The sequence below is a fragment of the Lithobates pipiens genome, unplaced genomic scaffold (genome assembly GCF_037356315.1).
Source record: "Lithobates pipiens isolate NorthernLeopardFrog02 unplaced genomic scaffold, aLitPip1_a1.2 Scaffold_8, whole genome shotgun sequence".
NCBI lineage: Eukaryota > Metazoa > Chordata > Amphibia > Anura > Ranidae > Lithobates > Lithobates pipiens.
The window spans coordinates 74009507-74025341 of NW_027507903.1; positions in this window are offsets into that span (position 1 = coordinate 74009507).

The window sequence follows — 15835 nt, forward strand, 5'->3', positions numbered from 1 at the left end:
GTAAACCTTCGGTGTTTGCAGCTCATTCGGTCAAGGCTATCCTTAGGGGTATTCAAAAGAGTAACCCTCCGGGCCCCAATAATAGGCTTCCTATCTCCGGGGACATTTTCCAAGCCATGTCGGTGATGTTGTCTAGGTCTCCTTTTGGGCAGCTACCTAGTCTGGTGCTGAAAGCTTTTTACAGTTTAGCTTTTTACAGTTTAGCTTTTTACAGTTTTCTTAGGCCAGGGGAGTTTGCTCGTACTAGGGCAAGGTCTCGTACTTGTCCATTAGTCAATTAGTCAGGTATCCTGACCATTTTCTGTTGCACTTGGAGGAATGTAAGACGAAACAAACTGGGGGGGCGTGGCCTGACCTTGCATGGAGTAGGACGCGTGTCTCCGGAGCTCCGCCGAGGAATCCTGTCTCCCACGCTGATCCTGTGACACCACAGCACCGATACTCACCTAAACACGTCTGGCAGGCGTCCCTCCATTCCGGCACATATGTCTCCCTCGAAATCCCGACAATCGGCGGCGGCGCGGTTGTCACAATACCGCCGGCATGTGAGTGAGGAGGGGGAGGAAAATGGCGGCGCGGAGGAGCCGGGAGGGCCGCGTGTGGCGGGAGACACAGACAGGCTTCTTGAAGCCATTACATTGTGCCGCACGTCCCTCACATCCCAAATTGAGGAAGTGCAAACGGACATATCTTTAATGAGGCAGGACTTTCAGAAACTACGTGACCGGGTGAGGGACACTGAGACCCGTATCAGTAATGTGGAAGACGCTCTCCCACCACTGCAAAATGATGCTGACCACATGCAGAAGCAAATAGATCTCCTGATTGCTAAACAGGACGAAATGGAAAATCGCATACGCAGATGCAACATCCGATTGATTGGTCTTCCGGAGGGGGCTGAAGGTAAGGACCCCACAACTTTTCTGGAACAATTGCTGATAAGTACCTATGGCAGAGAGTCTTTTTCCCCCATGCTGGCGGTTGAGCGCGCGCATCGTATGCCAGCCAGGCCTCCACCGCAGGGTGCACCTCCGCGCACCTTTATTGCAAAACTCCTGAATTATAAGGACAGAGATGCTGCACTCCGCATGGCTCGGGAAAAGGGTAATATCCCTGTGGGTAATACTAAAGTTGCAATCTTCCCTGATTTTTCCGCGGACGTTCAGAAATGCCGTCAGAGTTTCATGGAGGCCAAAAGATTACTACGTGCACAGCAAGTGAAATACTCTATGCTATTCCCAGCGCGCCTCAGGGTGGAGGCGGGAGACCGGGCGCTTTTCTTTGAACAACCCAGAGAGGTCATAGCATGGCTGGAACGCAGAGTGCCCCAAGATGGAGCTGCCTGAGATCCTTTGGGACGTGTGAGCTAACACCCCTTTTTTTTTGTTTCTCCCCTGGTGTCCTGGAACTATGGCAGGTTGCCTGATCTCTATTTGCTGCTCTATTATCACCAGGGTGCTTGCACTCGAGGCGTATGTTACCTTTATGCCCTTTTCTACTTTGAGATCTATGGAACTTTCCGATTCCGGGACATTTGCGCCAGCTGATGGTGTCAACGTTAATGGATCAACTTTTTCCCTTTTTACTTAGTGTCCCTGTTGGGGGACCTTTTCTGCAATACATACCTGTGTGTTTTGTTTCAACAATTTTGGTTTTCCCCTTTATTTTCTTTTTCTTCTTTTTCCTCCCGGAGCAAGGGGAGACAGGTTGGGCCTACGGTCTAATTGCACGGTGCAGCGAAACACTGCTCCATTGTCTGTTGGGACTTCTTCTTGTTATGAGGGAGCTGATCACTGGGACTGGACAGCAACTGACACTTTTGCCTATTTACCCGGGTCACCTCTGTGTGCTGTTATACAGGGGGCTCTACTTTGCCTTGCCCTCTGGTACCGGTGGCCGCGACCCTCTCTCAGACTTATTGTTCTAATCCCTTTTATTGAGTTAATGAAACTGGTTTTCCCAGCCAGACATGTTAGGTCTTTCAGGGAATATGCCCGCACAAGTTGGGGTTGGTGCAGGGTAGGGTGGGGGGAGGGGGGTGGTTTGGTTAGAGTTTTTATGCAGAAGATTACTATAACTATATTGAAGTATGTATCTGAACTAAATGTGGCTTTTATTGAATGTTTTTCACCACTACTGCCTATGCAACCCCTGTTTGGGCTTGATCAAGCACAACAGTATTGGGGTGGGTCTATAGGAGGACTGTTAGGGGGTAGGCCGACTGTACTTATTACTTTATATGAATCTTTATGGCATCTATACGGTTTCTTACCTGGAACGTGAGGGGCCTGCGCGACAAAATTAAGCGCGCGGCAGCCTTCACGTTCCTCAAAAAGCAAAGGGCGGAAGTGATGGTGCTAGTTGAGACGCATGTGGAGGGTGGACTGCAGATGGCCCTTAAACGCCCCTGGATTGGGTGGGCATTTCATTCCACCTACACGTCTCATTCGAGGGGGGTTTCGGTACTTGTAGCTAAGTCTGTCCAGTTTGAACTTTGTGAAATTCTTACTGACCCTCAGGGCAGGTTTGTTTTTCTACATGCTAAATTGTATGGGGAACCCTACCTTATTATGGCCTTTTATATCCCCCCCCCCCATTTACCATGACGCTAGTTATAGAGGGACTGTCTTTTATGTCCAGACATCCGGCGGTTCCTGTTATCTGGCTGGGGGATTTTAACACTACGCTTAACCCTTCTCTGGATAGGCTCAAGCCCCCTGAGTTGATGATGGGGCAAGCTGGGACCACTAGGTTGTCCAGGCTTATAACCACCGTCCATCTTGTGGACACTTGGAGACACAAATTCCCTCAAAAGAAGGAGTATTCATGTTTCTCACCCACACATGGTTCTCTCTCCCGTATTGATTTTATACTAATATCTAAGCAACTCACTCCCAGACTCAGAGAAGTATCGTTCTGCCCCAGACTACTTTCGGACCACAGCCCCTACTCTGTAGTGCTTGACGTACCCCTGGGTAGGCCTCCGCGGGCGTGGCGGCTAAATCCGTTCTGGCTGACATTATTACCCGAAGATGACACTATAGAGGCGGAGTGGATAAAATTTTTTGAGGATAATGACCAAACGGCCTCAGTTCCAGCAGTGTGGGATACATTTAAATTACACGCTCGATCGGTGCTGACTGCTCACATTAATAGGCTCAAAGCTGACTCGGCTACTGTCATTATTGAGGCTGAGGCTGATTTGAGCTCCAGGGAACGCACCTACATAGACGACCCGTCTACGGCAAACGCTGACGCACTCAGACTACAGTCGAGAGTGGTTTCCCAGCTGCATCAAGACAAGGCCCGACAGAAACTCTTTTTTACCAAACAAAAATATTTTGAATCCGGGGAGAGAGCTGGTAAGTTGCTAGCATATTTGGTGCACAGGGAAGACAGGCCCCCGGTTGTTATCTCTTTGCGGGGTCAGGGTGATACAATGATCACGGACCCTTCCGAGGTGACAGCTAGATTTCGAGACTTTTTTGCGGATTTATACACCACTACAGTCTCTGACGACACCACTCCGATGGACAGCTTTTTGGCGCAGGTTTCCCTCCCCCAAGTTACAGAGGAACAGGTGCAGGCTCTGGAGGCTCCCCTGACCACCGATGAAATAGTGGGTGCTATTGCGGAGTTTGCAAAATCCAAGTCACCGGGGTCAGATGGCCTCCCCATTGAGTTTTATTCCCGATACCAAGATGTGCTGGCGCCTAGGCTTCTCGCCCTCTACGGGAATCTTTTTGATACACTGACATTGCCTCTGTCCATGAGAGAGGCAACAATAGTTTTGATTCCCAAACCTGGAAAAGATCCGGGTTTCCCAGAATCATACCGCCCAATCTCCCTACTGCAGGTAGATATTAAGGTTTTAGCTAAAATACTCGCTACTAGGTTGAACGGAGTGATCCTTAGCCTGATTCAGGCTGACCAGGCGGGCTTTATGCCGGGGCGGAATACGTTGTTCAATCTACGCAGGCTTTTTATGAATCTTCAGGCAACACACGAGGCGGTGGGTGAGCGTGTGGTGGTGGCACTTGACACGGCTAAGGCATTTGACTCAGTGGAATGGGAGTACTTGTGAAAGTGTCTAGAGGGATACGGCTTTGGCCCGAACTTTATCCGGTGGGTGAGGGTGCTGTATCATCGCCCAACGGCTAAGGTGGTGGCGAATGGATGGTCTTCCCGGGCGTTTGGCCTTGGTAGGGGTACCAGGCAGGGGTGCCCACTGTCCCCACTGTCCCCACTATTATATGCCTTGGCTGCTGAACCTATCGATTCGTGCGGACCCCGCGATTAGGGGACTGTCGATGGGTCGACTAACCGAAAAAATCAGTCAATACGCTGATGACACGTTACTATACCTGGCGGACTCGGGCCCTTCCCTCGCAAAGGCCCTACACATGATAGAGTGGTTCGGTAGCTTTTCCGGCCTCCGTATAAACTGGGAAAAATCCCAAATTTTACCTATTGACAGTTTTCCACAGTCAGAATCTCAGGCCAGTCTGCCTCTTCAGCGAGTTGACACTATTAAATATCTGGGGGTATATGTCTCTAGGAATCCAGCAGATTACATTGCGCTGAATGTAGAACCATTATTCTCTCTGGTGCGTACCAAGATTCCGGCCTGGTCTCGCCTCCCCCTTGGAGTTTGGGGGCGTGTTAATCTGATTAAAATGGTTCTCTTACCTAAACTACTGTATGTGTTGTGGCATACCCCGGTATATTTGCCACTGAAATATTTTAAATCCCTTGAAAGTCTCCTTAGGCCCTTTGTGTGGGGGAATAATAGACACAAGCTTGCTTGGCAGGCTTTGAAAAGCCCGACTGATATGGGGGGCATGGCTCTTCCAGATCTAAACCATTACTATGTTGCCTCACAACTATCTCAGCTGTTCCATGTAGACAAGACTGATAAACAACGCTTTCTCTCCCTTCTCTCCCCTACTTGGGCACAAATTGCAGATGATCCGATAGCTGCTATCTCGACGGGGGCGGGGAGCTCTGTTGGGGAGCCAGGTAAACACTCCATGCTTTTTCATTACAGAAGGATTTGGGATCTGGCATCCACTAAATTGAATGTTGCATCACCAAATGACTATACCCCACTTTGGCATAACAAACAACTGCCGGAACTTCAAAAGATCCAGGGTGTTCAGTTATAGGTATTGAGGGGAATATACTACCTGCATCACCTGATTCACCATGGCACTATTAAAACGTTTCAGGCGCTGCAGGAGGAATTTGGTATTCCAAACACTATGCTATATCAATACCTACAGGTTCAACATGCACTTGGAGCACAGTTTCCGCAGTCCTTGCCTCGGCCTGCTCCCAACCCTATTGTCGCCATAGTGAAGGATACTGATCCCAAAAAGCTTATCTCATGCTTTTATGGTATGCTTACGGCCCCCGTCTCGGCGAGACTAGCGTATGCTCTGAAGTCCCGCTGGGAGGGCGATGTGGGTGAGCTGACGGATGAGGAGTGGGAGGAGGCCCTGGAGACGTGCAAGTTGGTGTCCCCTAGGCTCCAAGACAGGCTTTCTCAGATCTATATAGTGCATAGAGCATACCTCACCCCCCTCAGGACCGCCAAATATAATGCGAATCAATCTGTGCTCTGCCCGATGTGTACTCTAGAGCCTGGGACGTTCTTCCATCTTATATGGTCTTGCCCCAAACTACAGGTACTTTGGAAACAAGTAGTGTCATTTCTACATAGTTACATAGTTACATAGTTACATAGTTAGTCAGGTTGAAAAAAGACACAAGTCCATCCAGTTCAACCCCAAAAACAAATAAATAAAAAAAAAAATAATCGTACAATCCAGATACCCAATTTTATGCCCACAATACATGATGTTATGGGCTCGCCCTTGGCTCTCGACCCCAAACCCTGTCTACTAGGGATATTTCCTGATGTATTAGATAAAATTACTAACACTTTCCTGCAGGAAACTTTGTTTTCTGTTCGAAAGGTAATAGCTAGACAGTGGATGAGGCCCCTGCCACCCCGGGTTGAGGACTGGAAACGGGAAGTTAATTTTACGCTCCCATACAAAAAATTCTTATATAAAAATAGAGGTTGCCCAGCAAAATATCATAGAATATGGGATAAATGGTTGCAGGAGGCTGCCACGTGTGATGAGGGAATTTGATGTAATATTACAGTAAATACTATGTCAATGTTAGGACTTTCCTTGGCAGTGATACATAATGGCTACTTTAATGGAGAAATGTTTCTTATCTATTGTTATGGTTATGACGCAACACCTTTTTGAATGTTCGGTGTATGCCACTGTGATTGTAATCTCTGCAATAATGTTCAATAAACATTACCTGTTTAATGTAAAAAAAAAAAAGACGATACAAACTGGGGCCGGTACGGATATCAGGTATTTCAGGGTCGAGTTGGTTGGTGCACGGTCATGGTGTTGGATCTTCTTTTGGCTCAGCTGGCAGATCGACCCAGGGATAGTCCTCCCCTCCCCTCCCCTCTCACCTCTGCACTTTTCATCAAGCACTGCCACACTCTTTTGGGGAATCTGGGGCTCAACCCCAAATCCTATTCAGGTCACTCTTTTCGGATTGGGGCAGCTTCCGCAGCCTCGCGACAGGGAGTCCCTGTTCGCATCATCAAAAGGTTAAGTAGGTGGAGGTCATCATGCTACTCCAGGTACATCCCGGAGCCACTTTTGGAGATGTCTCAAGCATTCTTCATTTGACTGATTAATTGTTATTTTGTCCTAATAAACTTCCTTTTGCATTTTCATTCTACTGTCTTTTGTATTTTTTGCCCCCTTTTAGGCATACTGACCTCGTGACCACGGCACACCCCAGGTCACCTTTTCAACTTTCTGCCAGCCCGGGTCCTCCCTGACCTGTCGGCTTTCTCATCAGTTGTCCCACCTTCCCATTCCCTTTTTTTTCATCTCTTCTCATTTCTTATTACTACTTGGGTATGCCCCCTTTTAAGCATACTGACCTTGTGACCATGGCACGCCCCAGGTCACCTTTTCAGCTTTCTTCTATTTTCCCTTTCCCTGATTATTACAAGAATCTCTGAGAACAAATCCTGATTAACTGAAATGGAACTTGTTTCTTTCTGTTAAGGTTTCATACTTTAAGGCCTAAGTTTCACCACTGGGTACTTTCTCCCCCTTCCTGCCCAAGCCAAATTTTGCTTTGTGTTGTCGAATGACAATTGCGCGGTCATGCAACACTGTACCCAAATTCAATTTCTTTATCATACATCATGGGACACAGAGTGAGGCTATTATTCCTTAATTACTGGGTTATACTCCATCCTCAGGTGACGCGACACTGGTAGACAGGAAGTGATCCCCTATATAACCCCTCCCATACAGGAAGTACTTCAGTTTTTTACCAGTGTCTGCAAGGTGGATGGACACATTTGTTTGAGCTCTCTTGAGCTCCCAGCACAGTTCTTAAATGAATCAAGGGATTGACCGGTCTGATCCATTTGAAAAAGGCTTATATGCTTAGATAAACGGTACCCGAACCTCGCAAAGAAGATGCAAGGATCTGGCGAGGTTTTACCTGTAACACGACCTCTGGGTGCTGGACCTTGTGTAGTGGAATCCTGGACACCACAGAGCTAAGGCATTCATGCAGGGTGCTGTACAAGTCCAAGGGAGTGGACCCTAAAACATGAAAAGGGTACCCAGTCCTTGAAGGTCCCCCAAGTGATATAACACACCGTGATGGGGGAAAATTGGGCTCTTAGTTTCTATGGTTGCCCTGTGCATCTAGCTAAGCCTGGACAACTGTGTAGCGGTGACCGCAGGGAGGGGTTTTGGGCTGACTGTTGGTGTTTTGGGTAAGGAGTACCTTTCTTGTTCTCTTGGCTACTTTCTTGTGAATGGTTCATGCACGAACATTCGTTGGCACATGAAAATTCATTGCGTGCATGGGACCGTGACTGCGCACGCGCAAAGTATCCCGGCACGCGGCCATCTTATTTAAACTGAGAGTGGCTGACATGAGGCACTTCCAGGGGACAGCTGTGGGACACAGAGCAGACCCTGAAAACCTTTCGCTTTCAGCAGTTCATTCCTCCTTACCTGGGTCACGTGAGTCACAGGTGTTGGTTGGCAAGGTAAAGTACTTAGCAGGATTGTTACATAGGGGCTTGGTGAGTCCCATTAAAGTGGATGTAAACCCTTACAGACCACTTTTACCTACAGGTAAGCCTAGATTAAGGCTTACCTGTAGGTGCAAGAAATATCTCCTAAACCTACACGGTTTAGGAGATATTTGCAAAAGACAGGCACAGACAGGCAGACGCACTGAGCATGCCGTTTCTAACCATTAGTGGTGGTTCCCGCGCTTGGGCGAGAGTGTCGCCATCGCAGCTCCGGCGCTGTGACTGGCCGGAGCCACGATGGCGTCACTCCCGCCCAAGCGCGGGAACCACCACTAATGGTTAGAAACGGCATGCTCAGTGCGTCTGCCTGTCTGTGTCAAAGTATGTGTGCACAAATCAGTTCCATAAACGTGTTTCTATACCACAGTCCTTATTAGAAAACAGTCCTATAGATGGTTTGTGAAGATCCTGCTGAAAAACAGATTAAAGTGCTTATACGTGATATCCAGTGACACTCCTAATGACATGATCTGTGATCCAAATCATGCATCGGTGCGATTTGGTGACCTCCTAGTAAATTTGCTCACCTTAGAGCGTGTAACTCAGCTGTTACACTTAGTCAAAACACGCTTGTGAACCATAGCAGGGTTCTATGCTGGTTACTGGGTCCCAGATTCCCATTGCAGTATATGTACAAGGTGAGTCAGTGCACCGCTCTTTTTAGGCGTATATGGTATCGAATAGGTAAGGGTATGGTGAATATCACATCCTAGGCAGATAAACTACCTCTCGTTCCATCCTGGCCCCTCCCCTATGTGTGTCGATAATAGGGATGACGTATCTTCCTAGGGGGTTTGAATCTACCTTAGTGAATGCCAGAAAAACGGTCACTAGGAAGATCTATTATAGGATCTGGAAAGCCTATATTGCTTGGTGTGAAGCCAGAAAATGGCATCCTTGGAAATACTAGACATGGGCATTTCGTTACGAATCGAAATTCGGACAAATTTTCATTATTCGGACATTTGGATGCATCCGAATTACCGAATTGCAATGCTAACGAATTCAAACGAAATTCGAATCAAATTTGAAAAATGACATTTTGCAACCCGACTTTGGGGCCATGTATCTCGGGGCCACTTATAGCTAGGAACCCCAAAATTGTATGCAAACACAGTACAACTAGCACTACAACATATCCAAATTTGGGGTTGCTAGCTATAAGTGGCCCCGAGATACGTGGCCCCAAAGTCGGGTTGCAAAATGTCATTCTCTTCTGCAGAAAAGTAATATAAATGAAATAAGATGTGTGTTTTTTTGCACTGGTACACTGCAAGTATGAGAAGTTGATGTGACAGATGTATATAAGTAACTAACCATCTTCCAAAATGTATAATTCAAATAGAAAAGATTAGAAAAAATATAATTTAATAGAATAAAATAGAAAGAATATACAACCATCTTCTGAAATTCAAATTTCAAATAGAATAAATTTGAATTTCGAATAGTGTGAATTCACAATTTTTAATTAATTAATTTTAAATTTGGATAGAAAAGATTATAATAAAATAGAAAATAGACTAGAAAAATTATAGAACAGAACAGAATAGAATATATTATATTTTATTCTGTTCTGTTCTATTGTTTTTCTAGTCTATTCTTTTATATTCTATTAAAACCTTTTCTATTAAAATTATATATACTATTATTATATACTAAATTCGAATTTCGGAAGATGGTGGTTTTATAATATATATATATATATTTCTTTCCAACATTCGAATTTCGTATAGAATGAATTCGAATTTGAATAGGAAAGATTAGAATGGAAATAGAGAATAGACTAGAAAAACAATAGAACAGAATAGAATATAGATACTATCTATTTCATTTTTTATTTCTTTTGCAGATTACTATTTGTTTCCATACGATCTCCTGCAGACTATTAGCATCTATTGACATTTTTTGCAGATCTCCTGCAGACTATTAGTATCTATTTTGTTTTCTAACCATATCTCCTGCAAACCATTAGCATCTATTTTTTTAGCAGATCTCCTGTAGACTGTTAACAGCCATTTCACTTCTTTTTTTTTTTGCAGATCTCCTGCAGACTGTTAGAATCAATTTCATTTTTTTTTTGGGGATTACTATTTATTTCCATCAGATTTCCTGCAGTATAACAACATATATTTCATTGTTTGCAGATCTCCTGCAGACTATTAGCATCTATATCTAAAGGAAATGGCTGTTCTAATGCAAAAAAATTAAATAAAAATGAAATAGATGCTAATAGTCTGCAGGAGATCTGCAAAAAATGAAATAGATGTTAATATACTGCAGGAGATCTTATGGAAATAAATAGTAATCTGCAAAAAAAAAAAAAAAAAAAAAATTAAATTGATTCTAACAGTCTGCAGGAGATCTGCAAAAAAAGAAGTGAAATGGATGTTAATAGTCTACATGAGATCTGCTAAAAAAGAATAAATGCTAATAGTCTGCAGGAGTTCTGCAAAAAAAAAAATCAAATATATGCTAATTTTCTGCAGGAGATCTTATTAAAACAAATGGTAACCTGCAAAAAAAAATAAAAAATGAAATAGATAGTATCTATATTCTATTCTGTTCTATTGTTCTAGTCTATTCTCTATTTCTATTCTAATCTTTTCTATTCAAATTCTAATTCATTCTATATGAAATTCAAATGTCGGAAATATATATATATATATATATATATATATATATATATATATATATATATATATATATAAATATCTTCCGAAATTCGACTTTAGTATATAATGATTTTGATTTTAATAGAAAAGATTTTAATAGAATATAAAAGAATAGACTAGAAAAACAATAGACCAGAACAGAATAAAATATAATATATTCTATTCTGTTCTGTTCCATCGTTTTTCTAGTCTATTTTCTATTTTATTATAATCTTTTCTATCCAAATTTAAAATGAATTCATTTAAAAATTTGAATTCATACTATTCAAAATTCTAATTTATTCTATTCAAATTTCAATTTCAGAAGATGGTTGTATATTCTTTCTATTTTATTCTATTAAATTATTTTTTTTCTATTCTGTTCTAATCTTTTCGATTTGAATTAGAAATTTTGGAAGATGGTTAATTAGTTATACTTACTTATATATATCTTTCACATCAACTTTTCATACTTGGAGTGTACCAGTGCAAAAAAAGCACACACATCTTATTTCATTTATATTTATGGTATCAATGAAGTTGTCAGCATGCCTGATTGAAGAAGTCATCGATGTCGATCGCAAGGCAAGTGCATATGCTGTATGTCATTGTCCACTTGCCAAAAGTTGTGTATTGTATGTGTCCACTTGCCACGTCACCTGCCACAAGTTGTGTATTGTCCACTTGCCACGACACCTGCCACGAGTGCCATGTGGCCGGCCACGAGTGCCACGTGACCTGACACGGGTGCCACGTGGCCTGACACGAGTGCCACGTGACTTGACACGAGTGCCACCAGACAGGCCATGAGTGCCACGTGACTTAACACGAGTGCCACGTGACCAGCCACGAGTGCCACGTGACCTGACACACGAGTGCCACGTGACCTGACATGAGTGTCACGTGATCTGACACAAGTGCCATGTGACCAAGTTGTGGATTGTCCACTTGCCATTTCACCTGCCACCAAGCGACCCCAGATATGGGCAATATGAAAGTACTTTTCTGCAGCAGAGAATGACATTTTGTGACCCGAATTTGGGGCCACATATCTCGGGGTCACTTATAGCTAGAAACACCAATTTGGTATGCAAACACAATAGAAGTAACACTACAACATATCCAAATTTGGGGTTTCTAGCACCAAGTGACTCCGAGATACATGGCCCCAAAGTTGGGTCGCAAAATATTTTCGAATATGGTTGAAATAGTTTCGATTGCGGTTGAAATAATTTCGAATCATGTTGAAATCATTTCAAATTCGGTAGAAATATTTTCGAATTTGGTTGAAATATTTTCGAATGTGACCAATTTTTCGAATTCGGCAGAAAACTAAACGAAATACGAAAACGAATTTAAAGAATTTAACGAATATAACTAAACGAAATTAATTAATTAACAAATTAAAATGAAACGAAACTAAACAAATGTTTTCCTTTTGCACATGTCTAGGAAATACGTGATTGGGAAAATTCTCTAATTTCAGCTATCAAAATCAGATTGGCTTTAAGTACAATCAGGGGTCAGATTTCGGCCTTGTCAGTATTATTCCAAAGACCCTTAGCCTCCCATTCAAAGATCTGAACCTTTATTCAGGAGGTAACTCCTTTGCTTCCCCCCATTAGGTCACCTATGTGTCCTTGAGACTTAAACCTGGAACTGTCTGTGTTACAGAAACAACCGTTTGAGCCCATCAAGGAAACTCAATTAGTCTTGCTGTCACGCAAGCTATCCTTCCTGATGGCCATCACCTCGGCTAGAAGGGTGTTGGAGTTGGCGGCCCATTCGTGCAGGGTACCATACTTGATCCTTCACAATGACAGGGTTGTGTTACGGCCTTTTCCATCCTTCTTGCCTAAGGTGGTGTCAGCCTTTCATTTGAATAAGGACATTGTTTTGCCTTCTTTTTTTTATCAGCCTCGTTCGGCGGAAGAGAAACGATTGCACTCCTTGGATGTAGTGAGAGCAGTCATAGTTTATTTGTCTAGATCTGCAGAAACCCGAGGATCAGACTCCTTTTTTTGTTTTACCAGAAGGACAAAAGAAGGGGCAGGCAGCTTCCAATGTTTCCATTGCCCATTGGGTCAGTCAGTTGGTCATTCAGGCCTTCATCACTAATGTGCACTGCTGAGGCTGCACTCATAGGCTGCACTGATGAGCGTTGATCGGCTGCACTGATGGGCACCGATGTGGAGGCACTGATGAGCATGCCACCAGAGGCTCACAGAGGGCAGGGTTCTGGGAGGGCGCCCATGGATGGCCTCCCATAACTGGGCGACCACACAGTAGCATTATTTTGGCTATAGCATGGTCGGGAAGGTGTTAAGTAAAACATAAAGAAATTAGCACAAGTGACTTTACTTAAATTTACTGCAAAGTGTCCCATGCAGTGTGCACTGATGCTGGCTGTCTCAGCACAAGGGACTTTACTTACATTTACTGCAAAATGTCCCATGCGCTGATGCTGGTTGTCATTGTGAAATTCTAAAGTCCCCAGTTGCCCACCTATACCCCGTAGCCATAATATTCCAATGCTGCGGGGGTTAATACCAGCACTGGACCTAAGACAGGCCCTCATCAAATTGCAGACTATACCCGCCCTTTCCGCCCCCTTCTCCATTCACAGAAGTTGAAGCTCCAGTGTGCATGAATGAAAAATAATCTATGAATGGAAGATGGGAGAATGAATGAAAAGTCTGCTTTCTCCATTCATAGATCACATTTCATTCATGGAAGCTATAGTACAGCTTTTATGAATGGATAATATCCTACTAAAGAAAATTAGCTTATTGGAAAGCTACTTATCCCCTCTTTCATAAATAGCCTGTATTATGTGAGAGGAATTCTAATACATTGGTAAAGCTGAGCTCCGGGATAAGCTCATATAGTCTAAATACAAGATGTTTATTGTCAAAGCTTAATTGAACAAGCTGAAGTTAGAAGCTGATTGGCTACTATAAACAACTGCACTGGATTCTGTGTGTACTAGAGCTGCACGATTTATCGTTATGAATCATTGCCGCAATTTTTTCCCCCTTGCAATCTTGACAAAGTATTTTCTCGATTCTTACTATGCAGAGAATTTTCTCTGCTCTGCTGAAGCCAACAGCCATCAAAAGAAAGGGAAAAAAAACTGTCAGTCTGCCAAGTATCACAACATTTTGTAGCAGTGGAACTAAGAGCCCTTCCACACTGGGGCGGTAAAGCACCATTATTTTTAGCAGCTCTTCACCGTCAGTTTAGCGGCGATAATCGGCCATTAACAGGGTAGTTTAAATCTCCGCTAGCAGCCAAAAAAGGGTTAAAACCCTCCGCAAAGCGCCGCTACAGTGGTGGTTTGGTGATGCTGCCCCACTGTTTTCAATGGGCAGGGGCGCTTTAAGAGTGGTGTATACACCGCTCCTACAGCGCTGCATAGATGCGGCTTGCAGCACTCTGAGCTTTCACACTGGAGAGACAGGAGAGGCTCTTTACAGGCGCTATGCAGGTGCTATTTTTAGCGCTGTAGCACCTCAGTGTGAAAGGGGTCTTAGTATAAACATTGTAACAATTTGGCCTTTAGATCAAAGGAACACACTTTGGTGTGTAAATGAGGAAAGTTTAACCACTTAAAGCGGTGTTCCACCCTTAAATTATAATTTTTTTAAAAGTCAGCAGCTACAAACACTGTGGCTGCTGACTTTTAATAAGGATACTTACCTGTCCAGGGAGCCTGCAATGTTGGCCCCCAGAGGCCGATACGTCCATCGGATTGGGTGCAGGCGCCGCCATTCTAATTAAGCGAAACTGGCAGTGGAGCCTTGCGGCTTCACTGCCTGTTTCCTATTGCGCAAGCGTGAGTCGCGCGGTGCTTTGTGAATGGCCGGCTGTCTTCTGGGACACACACATGTCCCAGAAGACATCGATGGGGAGAAGGCTCGCCGAAGAAGAGAATATGAAGTCCTGAAGTCTACGCGGGTACAGGCCTAGAGAATAAAATGGTGGTTGTTGCAATATTTTATGTCACACTGTATTTGCGCAGCAGTCTTTCAAATACAATTTTATGGGAAAAAATTACTTTAATGAAAAAAAAAAAAAAACTAACCAGTAAAGTTAGCCCAATTTGTAAAATGTGAAAGATTTTACGCTGTGAGAATCGTGATCTTTATTCTAAGCAAAAAAATTGTGATTCTCATTTTGGCCAGAATCATGCAGCTCTAGTGTGTACCAGTTTTAGTAAATCTCACCCTAGGTGTGCTTTGTGTATTTCTTTATGCTCTGTGCAGAAATATGAGTATGAAACTTTCCCTCTTTGCAGGAGCTTCCAGTAATGCAGACCGATCATTGCTGATCTCTCTCCTTGTCCAGGGTGACTGGTCTTTTGTCCGCCCCTCCTAGTTTTCTGCAGGCATCCTGTAATGGGTGGAGCCTGCTGGGTCCCTCCCACAGCTCTGCTCAGGCTATGTACAACACAGTGATGATGTCACTGCTATTTTTACAAGTTAATATTTGGGTTTGTAAAGGCATTGGGTGCACACACAGTAGATTTATATCTTTTGTGGCCGCTAGGGAATGTATTTAGATGAACATTTTTGGGCCCGGAGTTCAGCAATAAATAGTTCACTGAATAGCTTGTGTTTATGATTCATATTTCGTATAAGAAGAACTAGAGCCAGCACCATAAAGGTGAGAACGTACAGCCTGTTCCTGTAAAAGTGCATTGTATCAGCACCCATATCTGCTGTGAGAAAACCTAGCCACCGACTCATTTATCAAAGTCATATTGTTGCAGGATCTGCAAACTGCCTCCCATTTATCATCTGATCTTTTCAATGTCTCACTTGTTTTTTTTTTCCTATCCAGTTTTAAGGTCATTTTTTCTGAGATCATCTAGTAAAAGCAGTGTACAGCTGAGAAGTCACAGTTATATATTTTTAAAACTCAAGATAACCCTGATAACGTTGCACACGGTATGAATCAGTTTGTTTAGTATGCAGGAAGTGACTAATGTCGGGCTGGTCTGTGGAATTCAATCAGC